Source organism: Echinops telfairi, unplaced genomic scaffold (assembly GCF_000313985.2).
Source record: "Echinops telfairi isolate 266 unplaced genomic scaffold, ASM31398v2 ScPeMD7_9;HRSCAF=40, whole genome shotgun sequence".
In the NCBI taxonomy this organism is placed as follows: Eukaryota; Metazoa; Chordata; class Mammalia; order Afrosoricida; family Tenrecidae; genus Echinops; species Echinops telfairi.
Window position 1 is genome coordinate 23,052,255 of NW_022103906.1, and position 22,771 is coordinate 23,075,025.

The window sequence follows — 22,771 nt, forward strand, 5'->3', positions numbered from 1 at the left end:
GCCCAAATTTTGCAGGGTCCACTCATGGATGGATGAAGCCTCTAGTGGGTGCCCCCTCCTCCCCAGTGACAGTTGAGGGATATGAACAACCCTATGACCAGACGGACGGAGTGCACTGCAAAGGCACTCATGGCGGACATAGTTAGTTCTGAAAGTAGGCTCTTATCATTTGATCTCCCCTTTGACCCACTTTAAAGCTGTTTCAGTTTTTAAAAAAGTGAAGGGGAAATACACGTGGATTAGCCCCCCCCCCGGGTGAATCCCCTCTGACCATGGACCAGGGATGCGAACAGCCTTGCTGTCATGCAGGACGCATTGGATAGTGGTTTGTTGCAGATGCAATTGGGTTAAAATTTAGCATCCTGTCATGTGGTCTCCCTTATTTAAATTCATTCTTGTTTTTAATATTTACTGATTTCTTTTCCATTGAGATTTTTATCTGTTTTACTTTATTATTGTTAGTTTGTTTGTTTTTTTTCAAGATGTTTCTCTGTACCTGAAATCCAGGATAGGGAAATCCATACAGATCATAGCTGGATTAATGGTTGCTTGGGGGTCAGGCAGGAGGGTTGGGGGGAAATGGGGAGCTAATAACGATGAGCATAAGGATAAAGAAAATGTTCTAAACCTGATTGTGATGATCATACAACTCTTCTTGATGTGATTGGGCTATTGAATTGTCTATGTGAATTATATGCCAATAAAACGGTTTGTTTGTTTTTCTAAAAATAGGCCATTCCTCATGTCCTGCCAGTGAAGGGTTGAGATATAATAAAATCATACTGTTTAACCCTAAAAGACAAGAAGAAGAAGGGGGTAGATAGGGTGAGATAAAGTGTGGGACAGAACCCACAGTCGTAAACGAGAGCAGGCCTACTGCTTAGAGACAGGTGAGGTCCCAAGACGATGGGCCTTGGTCACCCTTAGTGTCTGGAACGGAGGCCGAATCCTCAAGCATGCAAGATCAAAAGGCATTTACCCAAGGATACAGTTGGGGGGTGGGGGTGGGAAAGCAGGGGACAGAGCCAGGAAACCCGGGGAGGGAGCAGGATAAGTGGTGGCACAAGGAGGGGATTGAAATGGATGAGTTGAAACTGACGGCGTCTGAATTGTTGAATATAAAACGGGTGACCAGCTCTGTAACCGTATGTCACAAGAAAAAGTTCAAATGGAAGAAGATAAAGAAGCAGCCATCTCTAAGGGACGGGGCAAGAGGGGAGCCAGTTTCTCTCTCGACTGCTGCCTCCAGTTCTCAGAGGCTATTGGGCTGTTAACTGCCATCAACTCAGCCCAAACCCATGCCAGCCCCATGTGCGCAATGCCCACTCCTGTTAAATCATTGTGACACAGAGTGTTTCCATTGGCTGATTTTTTCAGAAGTAGATGATCAGGCCTTCTTCTTAGTCCATCTTAGTCTGGAAGCTCTGCTTCAATCTGTTCCATGTCGTGGCAACATCTAAGCTTGCAAAGGAGGATAGGTGGTGACTCTTCACAAGATGCATTGGTTGAGAATCAAGCCCAACTCTTCTGCTCTTCAGCAAGGAAGGTGGAGAACCCTACCAGTGAACCACCATGCCCACTACCCACCCCCACCCCCCCAGGTGCTAGGATTGGATAGCACTCATGCTGGAACATAAGTAAAGAGCAGTAGGCAGTAGGCACAGGCTGCAGAGAACCTTGGACACCAGGCAGAGCTCCCTGAGAAGCTGGTTCTGTTTACCAAAGACTGGATGATTTTTAGGGGAGAACTTGGCACTTGGATTCAGAAGACAATCCCATGCTAGCCTTAGCCCCCTGCTAAGCTGGGTGATGGTGCTTGAGTCACCACCGCTTTCTGAGTCTCTAATCTGTTAAAGGAGACAGGGAGGTTGGGGCTCAAGGACCAGCGCTGATGGCCTATGTCTCCATGACTGATCTCCTAATCAGCTGTCCTCAGCCTTTTGCTTCTGCCCAAATGTGGTTCACATGCACAGCACACACACACACACACACACACACACACACACACACACACACCGGGGCCTCAGAATACATAAGAAACAAGCTCTGGGTTGCGTGCAATTCCCTGTGCACTTGCTCTCGCAGCCAACAAAGCATCTTTGAATGCGAGTGAAAGTGGCATTATTAGAGAGAGAGCGTTGAAGCCACTCTCGTTTATTTTAAAAGGTAAATCATTCTTCGGAGCTTTATTATTAGCACTGCCTGCCTGCCTGCCTTGGAGCCTCCTTCATTAGTGATTTGCGACTGGCTGTTGTGACTTGGTGGCAGGTTGCTGTTGAGAGGCTCTGCTGCAGTCAGTGCAGGACCAGAGCTGGCTTCTGGAGCAGGGGTGTGGCCTGGGCAGCCCTGGGCTTTAGGACCTAGTCAGCGGGCAGCCTCCCTGGAGGAGGACAAGCCCAGTGGCAGGGAGAGTGTTGAGGGGGCAGCGGCAGGAATCAGGAGACAGAGCAAGAGTGGAAGGAGGGGCAGGGCTAGGGAGGAAGGCCTGGGGGCTTCCCAGGGATGCTGCTGCAGACACCATCCAGAAAGACCCCAGTGGAGGCTGAGGGGCCCATAGCTGATGGCCCAGGAGTCAGGAGGAAGCTCCACCCTCCCCTCCAGGGGCTGTGCTGCTTCCCAGGAGAGATGAGTGAGGAAGTAAACCCAGCCCGGAGCCCTGGGCCCTGGACCCATGACCTGAACTCTGCTTGGGCATGGGGAGGGCTAGTGGTGAAGGACTAAGCAGGGTGGAAGGGCAGAAACCCAGAGCTCCTTGGGCTGCTGGCCTGTCATGCACTTGGCTAAGAATTAGCTTCATCTCTTCAAAGAGGGTGGAAGTCACTGTTTTCTTGTCTCAATTGATAAACAGATTCTGGGTGGCAGGAGTCACCATAGAAACAGGTGCTATCTTAAGCAAATGAGCCTTATTAACCTTAAGAGTGGTGGAGTTTTCACAAGATTGCACATATAGGGTAGGAGAGAGCCGGGTTGGGAGGGGGAGGGCCCTGTGGCTAGGGAACCATGCTGTCGTGGCTCTGAGTGTGGATGGATATCGATGCGGGTGTGTGCGTGCATGCGTGCATGTATGTGTGTGTCTGCGTGCGGTTGTGGGGATGGTGTGTCTCATGGGTGTCTATATGAGCTTCTGCAAAACAATCACTGGGGGCCGGGGAATACATGTTTTCCTCAAAGAAATCTCAATTTCTTGGGAAATGGACCTCACGGTAGGAGAAGCCGCGGGCCCTGGCTCTACCTGTAACTCTTTCTCCCTGCTAATCCATTCCCTGCTAATCTCCCTGCTAATCGCCCGAATCTCCTGAACATCTGTGCAGCCAATGAGCAGGGGTCTCCTGGCAGGGCGGGGTTCATGGGATATAGGGATAGAAGCTTGGAAACTGATGTCAGATGAACCTGGGTGCATACGGCTGCTCCGTGACCCTGAACTGGTGACTTGCCTCCCTGAGCCCCAATCCACTGCAAAGCAGAAAAGACCGCATGCCCCACAGGCTGCCTGCAGTAAGGTGGAATATGTTTGCAAATGAGGTACTAGATGCCCACTGGCCCAGCTTATGCAGACGCGGCGGCACACCTGGCAGACTCTCCCCTCAGACATAACTGTGAACTCACGAAAGTCATTCCAAGGCCGTGGGATTAATCTTTCACCACCAGCAGCCTCACAACCATCAACCCACTACCTCTGCTGTGGGTTCTGGGAGAGATTCGAGGAAGGAGAGTACATAGAGCCTGTCCTCACGGAAGTTACCTTCAAGAGTGGGTCGGAGAAGGACTAAAACCAAACCAAACTCCCTGCCAGTCTTGCCAACGCCTACTCACAGCGACCCTGTAGGGCAGGGCAGGACTGCCCCTGTGAGCTTCCAAGACTGTAACTCTTTATAGAGGTAGAAAGCGTCATCTTTTCTCCTGAGGACCGCCGGTGGTTTCGAACTTCTGACCTTGCAATTAGCAGCCCACACCTCACTGTGATACCACCAGGAAGGGGCTTTAGACTATGGATCCACACCAGGAAGGATAGAATTGAATAGATTAGGAGCCAAACCAGCTTGAGCAGCTCAGGGGGCGGGGGGTGACCTGGGAGGGCTGAGTGGGGTGTTAAGGTGAAGGCAGGAGTTAGGAGAGCCGAGAGAAGAGAGCACTCCCGGGAGGGGTGTTCATCCCTTGGGGTCCTTGGGGTCCTGGATGAGTACAATCAAGCTCTCACCTGCTAGCCAAAAGGTTGGGGGTTCAAAATAGGTTAAAGCTTAAATTCTGAGCACCCTCATCTGCAGGGAAGTGACAGCCATGTACAGAGTCCCCATGTCCGAGGTCCCCATGTCCACTAAGCCTCCCTTGAATGCTGATCATTAACCAAGGGTGTGGGTAATCTTGCCCTGGACAGACAGAATGTGTTGGAGAACTGATAGCCTCCACCCCTCTCTGGCCACCCCAGGGAGGGGCAGTCTCTCTTTTAGGGGCTTGTCCTTAATGAAGGTCAGTATGTGGGGGATGGTACAGGAGGTCACATAGTCGTGAGTCATGCCCATCAGTTTGGCCCCCACTGCCTTGGCTAGAAAGCCCTGGACTAATCCTGTAAGCCCTTCTATCTAACCATGCACATCTTCCCACCACGGTCTGTCCTGCTTCTGTAGACCCACCTGTAACGGTGATGTATTGATCTGCCACCAACCCTGCTCTTGTGACAGTTTCCTTTGCCCACCCACGCCCTTTTTAAAGCTTGGTATCTCAATGAGCCCTTGGGCGCCATTTGGTGGCCTTCCTCATCCGGATGATGTCTGTGTCTTTGAGTCTCTTTTAAGACTCAATAAATGTTCTCTTTACATTCGATTCCAGATGGGGTCTCTTTTCTACCTTAAAACAGAGCCCGCGGTCGGGAGCTAGGCCTGGCCATCTGCTTCGGCAAGGTGCCATTTTTGAAACTCCTGGAGCACAAGTCACTCTGTGCACCAAGGTCCCCGCAGCAACTCCGATTCAACTAGGTGGCCGCGAACAGCCACGGTCATCTTTTGAGGCAAAGTCAGCGCCTAGGCTATGAAAGTTACAGGAAAGAGAGAGACAGGGAGGGAGGAATGAATCAGTGCCTTCTACTGGCCCTGGGAGTTGTGCATCTTAGCTGTGAGAAGCATGTCTACAGCTACGCCTCGCAGGACATTGGCCTGAGGTCACCATCCATCCAGGAGGTCCTGGGGCCCTGAGGAGTTGTCCCCAGAGGCCCTGCTGTGTGCACTTTGTGTGTAGCCTAGAGTGTGGCTCGCCCCAGTGGCCAGCACGGAATCAGCCTGCTCACCGACTGTGCCTTTTCTTCTGCCACCAATGGCAAAAGGTCTGATTCCTACACCATCAATTGCTAGGCCTTCAGAGATGGGGGGGACCCTCAGATCCACTGGGCCCCACCCCTCCATTTTACAGATGAACAGACCGAGGTGCTGAGAGGGATGCTTTTACCAGCCCACCCGCCTGGTGTGCTACGGCGTTTAGGTGGGGCCCACCCTTTAGGCCTGCAGCCCTCTCCTTTGCTGCTGGAGGAGAGATACCGGCCAGGCCCATGCCTGGAGGACCCGGTGTGGTCACCGGTGACTGACAAGCCCCAGATGCACCGAGTTAGGCTGCGAGAGGAAGAACTGGAAAGTTTACCCTGGGCTGACCACGGCTCCCTTTCAAAGTCAAATGTTGGCTTTTTTCGAGAGCCTCGCCTCTCCCCTGTCAACAGCTGTAATTTTACAGGTTCCAGAAAAAGTGTTCCCATCCACCCAGCCCCAGCTCCCAAATTCTCTTCCCTACTGCTTCCAGGAGTACTTGCAACTCCTTAGGAGGCCCTGGGTGGCGCAAATAGTGAATGTACTCTGCTGAGAGGTTGTTGGTTCAAGTCCACCAGGAGGCACCTTGAAAGAAAGGGGCCTGGGGTTCTCTTTCTGAAAACCTGGCCACTGAAACCTCTGTGGAGAACAGTTCTACCCGGACGCACATGGGCCATAGAGTTGAAATTAACTCTGGTGAGATAAACACACACACACACACACACACACACACACACACACACACACATGTAGATGTACATACATAGATACACATACATTTTTAACTCTGCATGCTGTCGTCACGAGTGAGGGGCAACTCGGCGGCAGTCTGGGCATCTGTCTGACATCTCCCTTCTTCCCCGCCTTCACTCTAAGGGATCGTCCCTTTGTCACCCTTCAGGATTTCAGCCTGGCTGGGGAGGGAGCAGGTGCAGACAGAACTATAAGCCAAGTCCAAGACTAGTCAGTGTCCACCAGAATGCGGTGCTGCGAGGTCAGAGGAGGAGGGGCTGTCTCTGGCTGTGGAGTCTGGGAAAGCTTCCCGGAGGAGGTGGCATTCCAGGCTCAGAAAGGATGGGTAGTGGCAGTGGTGAACGTGCTTGACGGCTAACCAAGGTGGGAGCTTCTAGTCCACCGAGAAGATCCCAGAAGACAGGTCTGGTCATCTACATCCACAGGCGGTCACCTTGAGTTGGCATCACATGGAATCAGCCCGATGGCACCTGGCGGGTTTGAACTCCCTTACATTCCACAGCAGCACCAAGGCCCGTGCCACAGTCTTCAGGGAAAGCTGGAAGGGCCATTCACAGAGGGAGAGGGCATCAACTGACTTACACCCCCAAAGGCCAAGCAGCCATAAGCAGTATTAATAAGATGTCTGGTCTCCTCGGGAGAAGACACCAGGAGGCTACCAGGCAATGAAGGGGAGTGAGAGGCGTTGGGATGAGTGAGCTCTGGTGGCTCAGAGGGCTCTTCCTGCAAAGTCAGCTGTTCGAAACCACCAGCTGCTCCTCAGAAGAAAGACGAGGCTATCCACTCCCATAAAGAGTTACAGTCTTCAAAACCCACAGGGGCAGTTCCTCCCTGTCCTATAGGGTCCCTATGAGCCAGCATGGACTGGACGGCAGTGAGTGGAATCGAAGGAAAGGAGGCAGGATCTGAACCCGCTCGACAGCTCATGCCCTTTGGGAATTCCAGCTGTCCCAAAATTCCAGCTGTCCCGCTCCCTTTCCCAGAACCTCCTCCTCTCTGAATGCGACTCTCCCTGAAAGCTCTGCTCAAAACCCATCCCGTTTGAATGCTTTCTTTGGGCCCCCAAAACCCCTCCCCTCCCATCCCTCCCACGTAGGCTTGGGCTGCACGCACAATTGAACTCTGCATTCCACACTGGCTTCCTTCCAAGTTATCCCACGGCCCTTGCCCTAGTTCTCCAGCCCCTGGGAAGGCTCTGCGTGCCTGCCTGCCGCCCTGGTGCCCCCAGCCCTGCACCCAGAGTACAGCCGTCTTTCTTGCCCCCTACCCTCCCCAACTGTCACCCCTCCCAGGGTGCTCTCTGACCACCTCCCTTTTCCTACTTTCATCTCCTGACCTGGCTGCCCCAACACACCACTTCGTCCCGCCCACGGATGGCAGCCAGACTCTCTTCCCATAGTCCCTCTGCGATGGCGAGGACCCCACGCCTCCCACCGCCTGCTCAGGCAAGCACACCCCTTCCACTGACAGCCGTTACTGCTGGCCACTGACCACCAAGTCCAACCTCCAAAGGTATTCTCTTGCCTTCCCCCTACCCCCAAAACTCTCCCCTTTTCTACCCCCAAAACAAAGTCCTCCCCAGGCTCCAAACTGTTTGAAACCCACAACTGCGCCCCAAGAGTGACATTGAACTCTTCTACCAACTAGCTCACTGGGTCTTGGTGTCCTCCCGGGTGAAATGAAGAGGTGGTTTCCACTCTAACGATCTGGGATGCTGATATTCTCTCAGTAGCTGGCCCTTGGTCGGTGGCAAGTATTTCTTCATAGTAGCATGTAGTTAAAGAACATTGTTGAGGAGTATCATCAAGACACATGGAGAAACTGTTGAACTGGAGAATGTTCTGTTGTGTATATTTTTGCCACAGCCAAAAAATAATAATCATTACACCAATAACAATGAGTACAAGGAAGAAGAAAATGTTCTAAAATTGATTGTGGTAATGATTGTACAACTCTTCTTGATCTGATTGGATTGTGGGATTGTATGCTATGTGAATGAAGTGCCAATAAAACTGTATTTAAAAAGAATATTGTTGATATAATAGCAAGAGACATTCCATTTAATTCATCTATGATATACGAACCATCCCATCTGAGTTCAGCTCTCTGCTGGGCATTGTGAGGGGCTCTGGAAGAAGGATAGGATTAAATATCTGCCTTCAAGGAACTCAAAATTCAGTGGGGAAATAAATCACACACACACACACTGAGAATTGGCAAGGGGACTGGATTAATCAATACACTGAAGAGAATCTGGTATTCATGCCAATTTGAGTCATTGCTTTTAATCCCTACTAAGGAATCCTGGTTAGTGCTGCCAGGTAAGTGTTGTAGGGCTAACCACAAGGTTGCCAGTTCAAACCCACCAGTCAACCTGAGGGGAAAAGGTGAGGCTATCTGTTCCCATAAAGATTTACAGCCTCAGAAACCCTAATAGGGTCACTATGAGTAGACCTGATGTCAGTGGGTTTAGGTTGGGCGGATTTGGGAACACGAGGCTGTGAGCACCTGACAATGTGACCATGAAGAGCCTTCTGTAAATATTGTCACATGTCGGAACCCTGGTGGTGTAATGGGTTACGGGTTGGGCTGCTAACCCCAAGGCCAGCAGTTCAACTGCCCCTGTGGCTCTGAGAGCGAAAGATGGAGTTTTCTGCTCGTGTAAAGAGGCACTTCTACTCGGTCCCCTAAGTCCTGACTTGATGGCGGTGGGCTTGGTTTGCATTGTTGTTGTTTTCCATATGGGAGCACTTTCTGCTTAGGCATTTGGGGCATGGAGGCATTGTTTCCAATACTATTTCAATTTTAAATATAAGATTCCCACCTTGGCAATAAGAAATGCTCAGAAGTTCCCGTCCTCCAGCATAGAAATGATACCATGCAAATGGTCTTTGACACTTAGAAGCACACACACTCGCACGCACACACATACACACAGATGTATCAATGTATGTGCTGAATTTTGGTATGGAAAGTGTGGTAACCCCAGTCCTATTTTCTACTAACAGAAGGCAAAATATCAAGAAATAAACTACCCAATATATATAGAATTATTCATTAAACAAATTTAATGGAGAATATGAAAGGGTTGCTTATATGAGAGACACTCCCTAAGTTGCTAGGTTGATGCTCCCCAAATTAATTCTCACATGATCCTGGTGATGCAGGGGAAAATTTCATTGGAACTTGACAAACTGATTTTTATGGAAGCTCAAGGTGATCCAAAAGTGGACCTAGAAGAAAACACACACACACACACACACACACACACATACACACAATATTCAAGAAAATGAATATGTAAGAGGATTAATAAGGAATACTAGATGATACAAAACTACGATAATTAAAACATGGTTCTGCTGAGAGAATGCACAGACAGCTCGCTGAAACAATCAGAGCCTCTGAGGCAGACTTACATGCTGAACATTTGATGAAGGAGTCATTTCAGAACAGAGGAGAAAAGCTGGGTCCGTCTAGAAATGGCCGGGGTAGATACTGTAGTTGGACCTCCTTTTCTTACCATGATCCAATCAACTCTAGGTGGGTTGAAGTTGTAAATGTTAACAATTAAACCGTAAAAGAACCCAAAGAAAGCAAGCGTTAATAATTCTCTGCTCTCAAGATCTAGAAGACTTTTTAATAGTTACGTGCACAGTCAGAAGTCAAATGATTGGTTTGACCTCTTTCAAACGTGCACATCACTAACTTCCCAAAGACAGCCAACACATTAAAAAAAGAAAACTGTGATAGATAGGCTGAAGGGTGTTTGTCCTTAATATGATAAGCACTTACAAATATCAATAAAACAACCACTTCAAACTCCACATAGAGTTTACAGGGAGAAATGACCACCCAGCAGTGTGTAAAATGCTTAAGACAGTGTCCGGTGTGGAGTTGTTGTGATTGGTCCGTGACTTCAAGTCAACTTCATCTCACAGTGACCTCATGTGACAGAACAGAACTGCCCCCATGAGGTACTTTAGGCTGTCACTGCCATGGGCATACGTTCTCGGGCTTTTCTTCCTTGGAGCCTCTGGGTGAATTCAAACCTCCAGCCTTCCTTTCAGTTAGCAGTTGAGAGCTCAGGCATGGCACCAGAAGGGGGCCTTGACGTATGCTAGGTAAGCCATAAATGTTGGCTGATAATCATTTACCTTTTTAGAGGTAGAAAACTGGGCAGATGATGGGAATGGGAAAAAAATGTTTAAAGAGAGATGCAACATAAACCTATGAAAATTGGAAATCTAACCACACTGGATGTTTCTTTGAGGCGTAAGGTGCGCCTGACCTAAGCCATGATACTTATTCTCTATTGCATCATATGCGTGTGAAAGTTGGACACTGGATAAGGAACATCGTAGAAGAATGTGGTGCTGGAGAAGATTATTGAAAGTACCTTGGACTGCTAAAAGGACAAACAGATCTGTATTAGAAGAAGTAAGGCCAGAGTGCTCCTTAGAGGCAAGGATGGCAAGACTTACCTACTTTAGACATGTTGTCAGGAGAGACCAGTCCCTGGAGAAGGACATCATGTGGGTAAAGTGGAGGGGCAGTGAAAAAGAGGAAGGCCCTCATGGAGATGGATTGACACAGTAGCTGCAACAATGGGCTCAGGCATGGGAACAGTTGTGAGGATGGTGTGGAACATTCCATTGTGCACGGGGTCGCTGTGGGTCAGAGCTGACTCAATGCCGCCTAACAACAACAACAACTACACTGGTAGTCGGAAATTTGAATGAAACAAGAAATCCTCCCTCCCCACCATCCCACAACAGTAACCAGCATTAAATGGGCAATGTTTCATTCACGTCCTTTATAAACAGAGATAATGTACTACCTAGGGTCCTCCAGTATAGGTCAAATGTCAATTGTCAAAACCTGGTGTAGTGATATTTGTTTGTTGTTGCTGTCAGGTGTCACTGAGTGGTCTCCGACCCACAGTGAGCCCATGCACAACAGAATTCAGCACCGCCCAGTCCTGTGCCATCCTTACCATCATTACGTTTGCATTGCGGTGCTGGGGGGGAACCTCAGAAGTACTATGGACTGTCGTGGAAGGAGTGTGGTCCTTATGCCAATCCATCTTGTCAGGAGTCTTCCTCTTTTTTCTCTGTCCCTCCTTTTACCTGTCCCTATTTTCTCTGTCCCAATTTTACCAAGTAGGCCAAGTAGGCAGTCTTTCTCGAGACTGGTCTCTCCGATAGCATCTCCAAAGTAGGTGAGACTGAGTCTCATTCTATTTGCTTCAAAGGAGCACTCTGGCCGAACTTCTTCAAAGACAGATGCGCAAATGCTTTTGTCAGCCCAAGGAACTTTTGATATTCTTCACCAGCACCATAATTCAGATGCATCATTGACTCTTCTTTGGTCTTCCTTATTCAGTGTCCAATTTTCACATGCGTATGAAGTGACTGGAAACACCATGGCTTGGGTCAGGTGCACCTTAGTTCTCAAAGTTAACATCTTTGCTTTTCAACACTCGTCCCCTCCCCCCATAAAGATATAATCTTTGAAATCCATGAGGCAGTTCTACCCTGTCCTAGAGAGTCTCTACGAGTTGGAATCAACTCAGTGGCAGTGGATTTGGTTTTGATTTGGTTAGTGACTGGTGGTGTCACAAGGTCATTAGTTTGAATCCAGCAACTATTCTGCAAAGAGAAAGATGAGGCTCTCTGCTATATCATAATGATCTAAAGTCATAGAAACCACCCATGTAGCTCTGCCGTACCCTACAGGGTTGCTGTGAGCCGGATTTGATGAGAATGGGTATGGTTTTGGTCTGGGCGGTGCAGTGGGCTAGGGGATAGCAGCACATCAGTTACAGGAAAAGGCCCTCAAGAGGTGACAGGGATCCTGAGCCTCAGGTGCCGTCCACCTGCCCAAGCCCCACCCAAAGTGGACATATGGACGGGAGCCCCAGGACCCAGGGAGTGAGAGGCCAGCGCCTCTGGCTTCATTCTGGGAACAGGGTGTAGCAGCTCTGACTCCGCTCCAGGGCCCACGCTGGCCTCTGGGTTTGGAGAAGGCCCTCTGGGACCACATTTAAGGGACTCAATGTTATCAACGTTGGTGTGCCCAGAGGACAAGAAACCCTCCCGCCTATCGCTGTGCAGGGATCCACCTTGGTGCCCATGAAGCCCCTGAGGGAACTTCATACATGGGAACTTCAGGACGGGGTCCTCCACAGTGACGTCACAAAATCAAAAACAGTAAGATGGGTGCAACTCGTATTGCTGCTTGGAAAATAGGAAAGGGCTTTTCTGTCAAGGGTCTGGAAGGGAACGCTGGCGGGGCCTCTCCAGCCACCTGCCACCCCTTCTTTCTGGTCAGGTGTGCACATGGGCAGAGATGCCACCTCCAGGTGGGCTGCGGCTCCCGAAAGTCTCAGGATGTGGCAGATGCAGCTCACTGCTTGCCTACCTGTTGGCCTGGCTTCTTCCCCGGTTGGCCCCTGCCTGTGCCGGGGATCCTGCCAAGGCCACGGCCACCAAACACACCTCGGCCAACACCAGCCATGCCACAGCCTTTCCGCTGCTTCTGCTGTTGTCGGCCAGCCTGGCCGTGGCCCTTGGCCACCACCTCGTCCTTGACCATATCGATGATCTCGTCAGGGATGCACAGGTACTTGATGGTGCTGCCACAGCTAGAGCACGCTGGCATTTGCTAGAACTTGTCTCCATCCTGGGATGTGCAGATGCCCTCCCGCAGGCTGATGTTCATGCAGCTGCCACAGCTCACCAGGGAGCGTCGTATGTCTCGCCATTCTTTAGCAGGCTGCGGTGATTCCGGGCTATGTTCAGCAGTGACAAGGGCAGCATATTGCTGGTGAGGAGTGGACTCGCCTGTCACTTCCGCCGCTGCCGCCGCCGCTCATGCTGTTATCCTAAAGAGGTCGTGTGCAGCAGATTGACCCAACCACCTTTGCCTTTAAATGTATACAGATTTTATCCAACGTTTCCTGCTAGAAATATATATTAAGGAAATCCGAATGGATGTGGGCAACAGTTCTTCACAGCATTGCTTGTAATCGTGGAAAGCTAAAAACAAACTTCTTTGTCCAACAACAGCAGCCCAGCAAACAAATGATGGTGTATGGGGTATTATGTAGTCATTAAAATAATGGAAGATGAATATGTAAAAGCATCAGAAATATATCTGGTATGTGACAAGAAAGTGGAATTAAAACTCATCATGTAGAATAAGGCCCGTTCTTGTTGCATGGTGGATACCACTGGATAGGGTAAACACTACGATGTTCTTAGCATTTGGTTCAGGGTAGTTGGACAATGAGTGATTTTTATTTTATTCTTCAAGCTTAGCTACTTTTCAAAATAAAATTGTTAAACATCCCTTTTATTGGGCGCTCTTGCAGATATCATTCTATTCCATAGTTCCATCACCTCAAGCAGTATTGTACAATTGCTACCACAACCAGTTTCAAAACATTTTCTTTCTTCTTGACCTCCTTGATATCGGCTCCCATTTGTCCTCTCCCTCCCACACCCTACCCTCCAGAGCCTTTTTTTTTTTTTGCCATATCTTACATATCCAATATATCCATTCACATACAATTCTGTTGTTCGAGCCCATTGAGTGGGGTTATACAGTCATTAATGCTATCAGCTACCTATTCCCCCCTCCCCTCCCCTTCCTGTGCCCTCAGGGAACCATTACTCCTGTTACTGTTTCTGAAAGGTTATTTATTTTGGCTTTCATATATTGAGTGATCTTAAATATACAAATGAAGCTATGCAAATCTAGCATGATTAGTGAGGTAAAACAAATCAAAACCACAATAGTGGGGGGAGGAAATATTAAAGAATTAGAGGATAGTTATGTGATTCATCTGTGCTATACTGCACTCTGGACTTATCATCCCTTCCATGTGGCCCTCTGAGAGGGACTGTCTAATTATCTCACAGGTGGGGTTTGAGTCTTCACTCCATCACTGCCCCTTCACACCTATTTGGCTCTTGTTTTTGAACTTCTGATATGTATTCCCCTCAACACTTACTAATCACGCAGGCTAGTGTACTTCTTCCATGGGGGCTTTGTTGCTTCCCTGCTACATGTTTGCTTGTTTAACTACAAGCCTTTAAGACCCCAGATGCTATATTTTTTCATAGCCAGGCACTTCTAGGTCATTACAACCTTGGTGAGTATAAAGAGAATTAGGTAAGGTCCTTGCTTATTTGAGGAGCCCTCACCTCCTCTGAGTAACTCCGAGAGCATCCCCCACCCTCTCACCCCTCACTCTTCACACCCACAGTACGCTTAGCACCCCTCTCTCATATAGCTGACATACTGCTTGTCATACAGGTCTATGCCCCTACTGGGCATGAGATCCTGGCAGGCAATACCAGGGTTCTTTGTCTGTGTGTCTGCAGGCATAATGCTAGGCGCTGAGTTCAAGTTCCCTGCATGCTCACTGAGAGACATATACTTGCTTTCAAAGATCACTGAAAGAACATATTCTTGAGGGGGCTGTGGGGCGTGGGGATACCCATGTTGTTGTTAGGCGCCATCAAGTCAGTTCCAGCTCTTAGTGACCTTATGCACAAGGGAACAAAACACGACCTGGTGTCCCATGCCATCCTCAAAGTCGTTCCCCTGATTGAGTCCATCGTTGTAGTCACTGTGTCAATCCATCTCCTGGAGGGCCTTCTTGTCCTTCGCTACCCCTCCACTTTACCAAACACGATGTCCTTCTCCAGGGACTGGTCTCTCCAGACAATATGTCCAAAGTATGTAGGATGAAGTTTTGCCATCCTTGCCTCTAAGGCAGTGGTTCTCAACCTGTGGGTTATGACCCCTTTGGGGGTTGAATAACCCTTTCACAGGGGTCACCCAATTCATCACAGTAGCAAAATTACAGTGATGAAGTAGCAATGAAAATAATTTTATGGTTGGGGGGGGGGGGTCACCACAACGTGAACTGTATTGATGGGTTGCGGCATTCAGAAGGCTGAAAACCACTGCTCTAAGGGGTGCTCTAGTCTTCCTGCTTCCAAAGCAGGTCCGTTTGTCATTTTGGATGTTCTTCTCCAGCCCCACAATTTAACTGCTTCCATTCTCCTTCCATCTTCTGTACGCAATGTCCAATTTTCACAGGTATATGTGACGACTGAAAACACCATGGCCTGAGTCAGGCTCACCTTAGTCTTCAAAGCAACGTCCTTGCTTTCAGTACTCTAACGAGGTCTTGTGCGTAGATTTACACAGTGCAATGTACCCTTTCATCTCCTCACTGCTGCTTCCATGAGTGTTGATTGTGGATCCAAGCAAGACAAAATCCTTGACAACTTCAACCTGTTCTCCATTTACCATGATGTCACCTATTGGTCCGTTGGGAGGATTTTGTTCTTCTTGACATTGAGTTGTAGTGCATACTGAAGGCTGCGATCCTTGATCTTCTACCTATGAACACAAGATAGTACATGTCAAGGGTCAGCTGGTGAATTGCATAAACAGAACAAGACACTACCCGGTTCTGTGAAATTCCCACAATTGTTTTTCTTGAGCCCACCGCTGTGTCAGTCCATCTCAGTGAGGGTCCTCCTCTTTATTACTGACCCTCTACTGTCCCAAGCATAATGTCCTTCTCTAGAGACCAGTCCTGCCTGATAGCATGTCCAACGGGCTTGATACCAAGTCTCACCGCTCTCAGTGCTGGGCATCCGGGCTGTCCTTCCAAGACCGATTTGTTCATTTTTCTGGCAGTCTGTGCTACACTCAATATTCTTGACCAGGACTAAAATTCCAAGGTGTCGAGTCTTTTTTCTGTCTTCCTTATTTACTGTCCAGCATTTCCAAGAAAAAATGAAACCCTTGCCAATTTCAGCCTTTTCTCCACTTATGGTCATGTTACCAATGGGTCCAGTTGTGAAGACGTTTGTTTTCTTTAGGTTGACCTAGAATCCAGCCTGAAGGCTGCAGTCTTTGATCTTCATCACCAAGTGCTTCAAATCCTCCTCACTTCCATCAAGTGAGAATCTATCACAGGTTGTGAAGGAGTCTTCCCTCAATCTGGATGCCACACTGTCCTGCCTAGTTTGGGAGTGTACTATCCTGACATACACACACATATTAATTTTAAACCACACAAGTACCCCCCTTGTTCTGTACAGAACACATGAGCACAGTCACGTGTTCTGGGGCTCCCATTCTTCACAATGCTATCCATACTTTGTTGTGGCCTAAGAGTCAAATGTGTCTTTCTGGTGTCCGCTGCTAGTAGACATCTTTTTGGCATTCTCTGCTTTCAGTTAAGATCCATCTGAAATCATCAATGTTATCTCCCCAATCCACATCCTCTTCTGAATCCAGCTTGGCTTTCTGTCAAAGGGCTGCTGCAATCTTTTTTTTGTTTAGTTTTTGCCCCAGAGTGGACATGAACATGGATCTCTTCAAGTCAGCTGTTCAGATAGCTGTCTTCTGAATTTGTTGGCATCGACAAGTTAACATGTTCACCAGTTTGTTGAAACATTTCAATCGCACTATCCTTTCAATTACTGGACTTCGTCCTTTAGTACCATCCGTTCTTGATCACAGGCTTGGTCATTTACTGACATGGTGGAACAGCGACCAGTTCTCTCGGGTCAGGGAACTTTGATTCTTTCTGCAATGCTCAAAATTTTTGCCAATGGATTCCTCTAACCGTTGCCCTTGAGGCTTGAAGTGTTCAATTGTTTCCACTTGAGAAATGCTGAACATGTCCTTCCCTTTTGGTTCTCTGACTTCCTTTCATTATAATATCTTCTCCAGCTGCAGGGGGAAGTCGTCTGTTCAGCCCATCGGCTGCATCATTTCTTCCTGTCCTTTTTGCCACTCTACATTCCAAAGCAAGTATCTTTTGGCCTCTTCTTTCAAGCCTGTCATTTCACTGGCCCTTTGCTTTCATCAGGTGTGATGTCCTTGATGATGCCCCACAGCTCGTCTGGTCCTCGCTCGTGAGTGTCTGAAGTATGAAGCCTGTTCTTGAGATGGTCTATGACTTCAGAGGAGAGACAGGTTGTGCTTCAGCCCACAGTGCTCGTTACCTTCCACTCAAACCCACCTGAGATATGGATGTTCTAGATCCTTAGCCGTGTTCTGGCTGAGGACTGAGCTTTTCCCTGATCTCTACCCTCCGATGGAGTCAATCTGGATTCCTATTGGTCCATCAAAAAAACCCCTGAGGATCAGGTATCAGGCATCAAAGAACAAAAAATCATATCATTGTAAAGGTGGGTGAGTTGAGACTCAAAGGTCATTGGTAGACAGCTGGACACCCCCTTACTGAAGGGCTGAGGGGAGGAGACAAACCAATCAGGGTGCAGGGTAGCAACGATGAAATATATAACTTTCCTCTAGTTCTTGAATGCTTCCCCCCCTCCACTATCATGATCTCAATTCTACCCTACAAATCTGGCTGGACCAGAGGATGTACATTGGTACAGATAGCAACTGGAAACACAGGGAATCCAGGACAGATGACTCCTTCGGGACCAGCGGTGAGAGGGGCAAGGCCTGGAGGGTGGAGGGAATGTGGGGTAGAAAGGGGAAACCGATTACAAGAATCTACATATAGCCTCCTCCCTGGGGGATGGACAGCAGAGAAGAGGGCGTGGGGAGACGTCGGACAGTGTAACTTATGAAAAACAATAATGATTTGTGAATTATGGAGGGTTCATGAGGGAGGGGTGAGTGTGGGGAGGGGGGAAATGGGCAGCTGATATTAGGGCCTAGAGTAGAAGGCAAATGTTTTGAGAATGATGAGGGCAGCTAATGTACATATGTGCTTGAAACAATGGATGTCTGTATGGATTGTGATAAGAATTGTATGAACCCCCAATAAAATAATTAAAATTTTTTTTAAAATCTGGGGGCTAACTGGCTAAAAGCTGAACTGCTACCAAAAGGTCCGTGGTTCAGACCCACCAGCCACTCCAAGCCAGAATTCTGCAGCAGTCTGTTCCCACTGAGATGTGCCTCCTTGGAAATACTACAGGGAGCCCTACTCTGCCCACAGGGTTGCTGTGAAACAGAATCGCCTCAGAATCAGTAGTATTAAGAAAGCATTGATTGATTTCTATATTCAACTGGTGTACCCATACTTGATACTATCAATATAGATTTCCTCCCATTTGTTGGAAACCTTCTGTTAATTATTCAGTGGACTGAAATGTTAGCTCCCTACGGCAAGGGCGTTGTCTGACTTGTTCATTGTGCTAATTCCAGAGCTTAGAACTGTGTTTAATGGCTGGTGAGTGATTATTAAATGTTTATTAAATAAAAACAATAACATAAATTTTGGCTTACAGGAGTCTGTACTGTGTTAAACATACATGTGATGGATAAATATACACTTGTGGCTGCCTGGTGAATATGCATTATGTGTTTGTACATAAGATATGCAGAGAACCCTAAAAGTAACGTGCACACTCTCACAGTTTGGGAAAATCTCAAAAGGAGAAGCCCACGGCTTTCTCGGGAACCAAGTGCATCCTTTAAGAATAGGATTCCAGTAACATAGAATTTGGATGGTGTCGCAAATAAATTTGCCTTTCTACAAGCTCCCAAATTACAATTTGAGATAGGTTTTAGCTAGAGTAGAGGTTGGCATTGAATAGATATGAATTTGCTTAATTTGTGCAGCGGGAGGGGGCAGAGGGTGGGGGGAGGCAACAACAACAAGAGCAACGAAACCCACCGCCTATTTGTATCATTTGAGGGCAAGGGTCGAGGAGAGGAAATTACAGGTGAGGGAGCAGAGACCAGATGAGACTGCTGAGGCTCACCTGTTCCTGACCACCTGGGGCCTCCTTCTCTGCACCACACCCAAGGCAGCCCCTTCTCCCCGTATGCCCAGAAAGCCGTGGAATTAGTCAGTGGTCTCACCATGTGAGGGGAGGGTGTGTGGTGTGCACAGCGTGGATAATGGTGACTGAGAACCCCCCAAGTTGGCTGTCTATCCTTCTGGACCTCTGGCCAGCCAACGGGCGCAGCCTGCCCCTCCCCCACGAGGAAAGTTCCTGCTGTCATCTTGTTCCAGCATCTTAAGCCCAGGGGGGGTGGGGGGTCATTTGTATATCCCAGTCACTCACAGATCCCACCGCCGCCTCCTGTTAGACTGTATTTAAGGGTAATATAAACACTTTGATCTTTAAAGTACCCTGGATGCATAATATCTATACATAGTTCTTGAATTTTTATTCTAGAAACAATTAGCCAAAAAGCTCTTTTTATATGATATTTGCAACTACACTGACAGTAACAGCAATTAAACCCCGTCTGTTTGCTGAGCAGGGAGCCAATTCTCCATTTCTCCAGAACCTGTTAAATGTGCAAATCCGGGACTGGAAGACGCAGCCTTCCAAAGGCAGTCAGTCACAAGACCCTTCAAGGTCAGGCTCCACTTGGCCTTTGTCCCCTTCAGCCCCACACGAGCCCACCTTTCCAACAACCTCAGCAACCCTAAGATATGCCTGGTGCTTCTTGCCATGGCTGAATCCCGGGCCACGTATGTTGCCGGGCTAGTGCCTGTGATGTCTCTCTCTCTCACCACCACCTCCCGCAGTTACCACACCCATCTTTCAAATCCCACTTGATGTATGGAAGCTTCCTCATGTAGCTTGGCCAAACAGGGTCTCTTCAACCTATGGCTTCCTCTAGCTACACCTCTTATAAGATGCTCCCATGCTGCCTGTGGGACACCCAGTTCTCTGGGGAATCACCTGTGGGTGAAGAGAGAGGCAGAGAAATCATCACCAGTCTACAGAATGAGGAAGGCTAAGGGGAGGAGAGCGTCCGGGTGTATGGAAACTGCGGCTCCTGGGCTGAGGTGTGGGAGCCCAACTCGAGACGCAATTGTAATTCTCACCCTAAACATCAAAGGCCCTTCTTTGGAAGGGCTGTCTTAACATGTGTGTCTGCTTTCCCGGTGGGGGCAGCAGGAGAGGGGGACAGACATAGGGGGTGCTTTCATGTTCTTCACTATTTTTTCTTTTTCTTTCTTCAACAGATTTGGTGGGGGGCGGGGTAACACTGCACCACTCTATCCTAGGAAAGCAAAAGCCCCTCTCCTCTTGGGGACTTACTTTCTAGTGGGGTGCTGGGGGAAGACAAGGGACAGTAAGCACGATGAACAAGTACTGTTTAGATGTGGTGTACAGACACCAACCCTGCCGCCGTCTAGTCTGGTCTAACTCAGGGCAACCCGACTTGTGTCAGAGCAGCACTGGGCTCCACAGAGAAGAGCCGCTCCACAGCTCACAGCCGGGCACAGTAACCATCCACACCACCCTGGGGCTTTGGGAGGGGGGTGGAGAGGAACTGCTAGATTCCTCTGGTGGGGAATACCTCGGTTCTTGGCTTTGCATGAGAAAGAATTCACACTGAAGCCTGGTTTGTGATGCAAGTGGGTTTTTTTAATAAAAGATTTTAAAAAGCTCCAGGTTTTACAGTCACTGAACACAGGACTGCTCCCCCACATGTGGCAGCGAGAGACAGAGACACAGACAGAGACAGACCAAAGCACGGAAGGTGGAGGAACAGCTGGAAAAAGAGGTTCGGTGGGCTCCAGGTTCGGTCTTTTAGGGAATTCCGTTGGGGGGCGTGGTCAATAGTACTGGTTGACTCCGTTGGCTGAATTAAGCCCACCTGGCCTGGTTGGGCCCACCCAGGTGTACCACCTTCCTCACTCAAGGGCCTGGATTTGGAGCTTGCTCAGTAGACACACCTGGTCCCTGCTCTAGCTACCTAACCGAACCTGGCTCGGAGGGAGAAGAGTCCTGTCACAAGGAGAATTTCTTTAGGACGACAGCAAAGCCCGGTTCTCGGTCGTCTGGACACTGATTTACCTTTGAGACCCTGGACCAGCTCCAGGAGGGCCCACTGGAGCAATGGCCAAGCTGACCTGAGCTGGGCTGCGCTGGGGCCTGGACAGGCATGAAGGGAGTGGGAGGAGCGCACACTCAGGGCGCTCAGCACGCCGGGGATGCTCGGGAGAGGGAAACACAAACCAGTGGCCTCACTTTGACTCCGACTCGGGAGCGCCTGCTTGTCGCTCCAGGCAGGACTGTGCTCCACAGGGTAGTGGATGGGTACCTTCTTGTATATTAGATACAACCTAGTGTCCAACAGTAAGAGATGAGCTGAGTAAATTATAGTACAGTGAACCCTCGTTTATCGCGGTTAATTGGTTCTAGACCCTACCGTGATAAATGAAATTCCACGAAGTAGGATTCCTTATTTGTAAATCAAATATTTTCGTAGTTAGAGCATAGAGGACATGAAAAAACACCCTTTAGTCACCATTACAGTCGTATTACCCAATTTATTAAACGAAAAAGGGAAAATGCAGTAACACAGTTTGGACGTTACAATTATCATTTATTATTTATTATATTATGAAGTACAATGGATGGAGCGAACGGAAGACTCATTCAAGTCGAAATGGCGTGCAACCTCCACGATTTTCTTGCCATCTTTGATCATATCCAAAAGTTTTATCTTTTCCTGGATGGTGAGCATCTTCCTCTGGCGCTTATTTTTATTGTCAGAAGGCTTAGAAGAAGCAGCTCGTTTAGGAGCCATCATAGGGCTTAGATAAAATTTCTTAAAAATCGCAAACAATTACAGTACACTGTACAAAAGCAAAAATGCATCTGATACGTAGCTCCGATACGTAGCTCCGATACGTAGCGATGCAGACAGAAGCGTGTACAGTATGAGCCAATCAGTGGCAGTAATGACAGAGCAGGCGCTGTTACGCAAAAACCACGATAGAGTGAAGCCGCAGAAGTCGAAGCGCGAAGTGGCGAGGGTTCACTGTACACCCATATGGTAAACTACTTCTGCACCGAAAAATCATGATTTAGAAGAATATGTGTTAACCTTTCTCCTGAGGCGCCTCGGGGTGGGTAGTAGCCGCAAACTGTTTGCAGCACCCGGCGGGCTCTTAGGCGTGCGGCCCCCTGTAAAAATACCAGTGGAAGCAGTGACCACAGTCTAAGAACCCAGGAGACTCACCTGAGTTTCTAGTCCTGCCACCTGCCCCCACCCCATCCTGAGCTAGTAACTGTCCTCCATTTCCCGCAGTGATTGCTAGGGTGAATCCCACTGCTAAAATTCTGCCGTTTCAGAATGGGTCCACGTCTTTGGCTCAATGGTGTACGTCCCATCCCGTTGTTGCCGCCATTGTTTGTTGTGGAATCGGTGCATACCAAAGGACTTAAAAAGCCACCTCAACCCACTTTGCACAACTGTTTCCCTGCAGAGTTTTTTAGTTGTGCTATTCCAGATAATATTCCACGGGCTTGCCAAGAGAAACATGACATTAATTAAAGATTTAGTCTGTGTCCTAATCAAAAATTTTAAAAATGCATGTATCATACTGTACATGCTGCAATGTAGCCTGCTTTTTTCAACTTAGCAATATATCATTAACATTTCCCAATGTCAACACATATTCTTCTAAATCATGATTTTTCGGTGCAGAAGTAGTTTACCATATGGATGTACTATAATTTACTCAGCTCATCTCTTACTATTGGATACTAGGTTGTATCTAATATACAAGAAGGTACCCACCCCCCACCCCCCAAAAAAGGGATTGTGATGGGTGGAGCTGAACTTTCATAGTAGTATGTATTTTTCTCTGCTAGGCGAGCATGAGCAACTCACTCTGAGTGCACCCAGTGGCATCTCCTAGGAAGGTTCTTTCTGGTCACAGTGAATTTTTT

General features: G+C 48.4%; 1 protein-coding gene and 1 pseudogene across 1 annotated transcript in view; one reads left to right on the forward strand and one right to left on the reverse strand.

The window, feature by feature from the left end:
• Nucleotides 1-22,771, forward strand: part of PEBP4 (phosphatidylethanolamine binding protein 4) — a 308,133-nt gene that overhangs the window by 181,203 nt on the left and 104,159 nt on the right. The window lies entirely within an intron of this gene.
• LOC101655449 lies at nt 12,453-12,865 on the reverse strand (annotated as a pseudogene).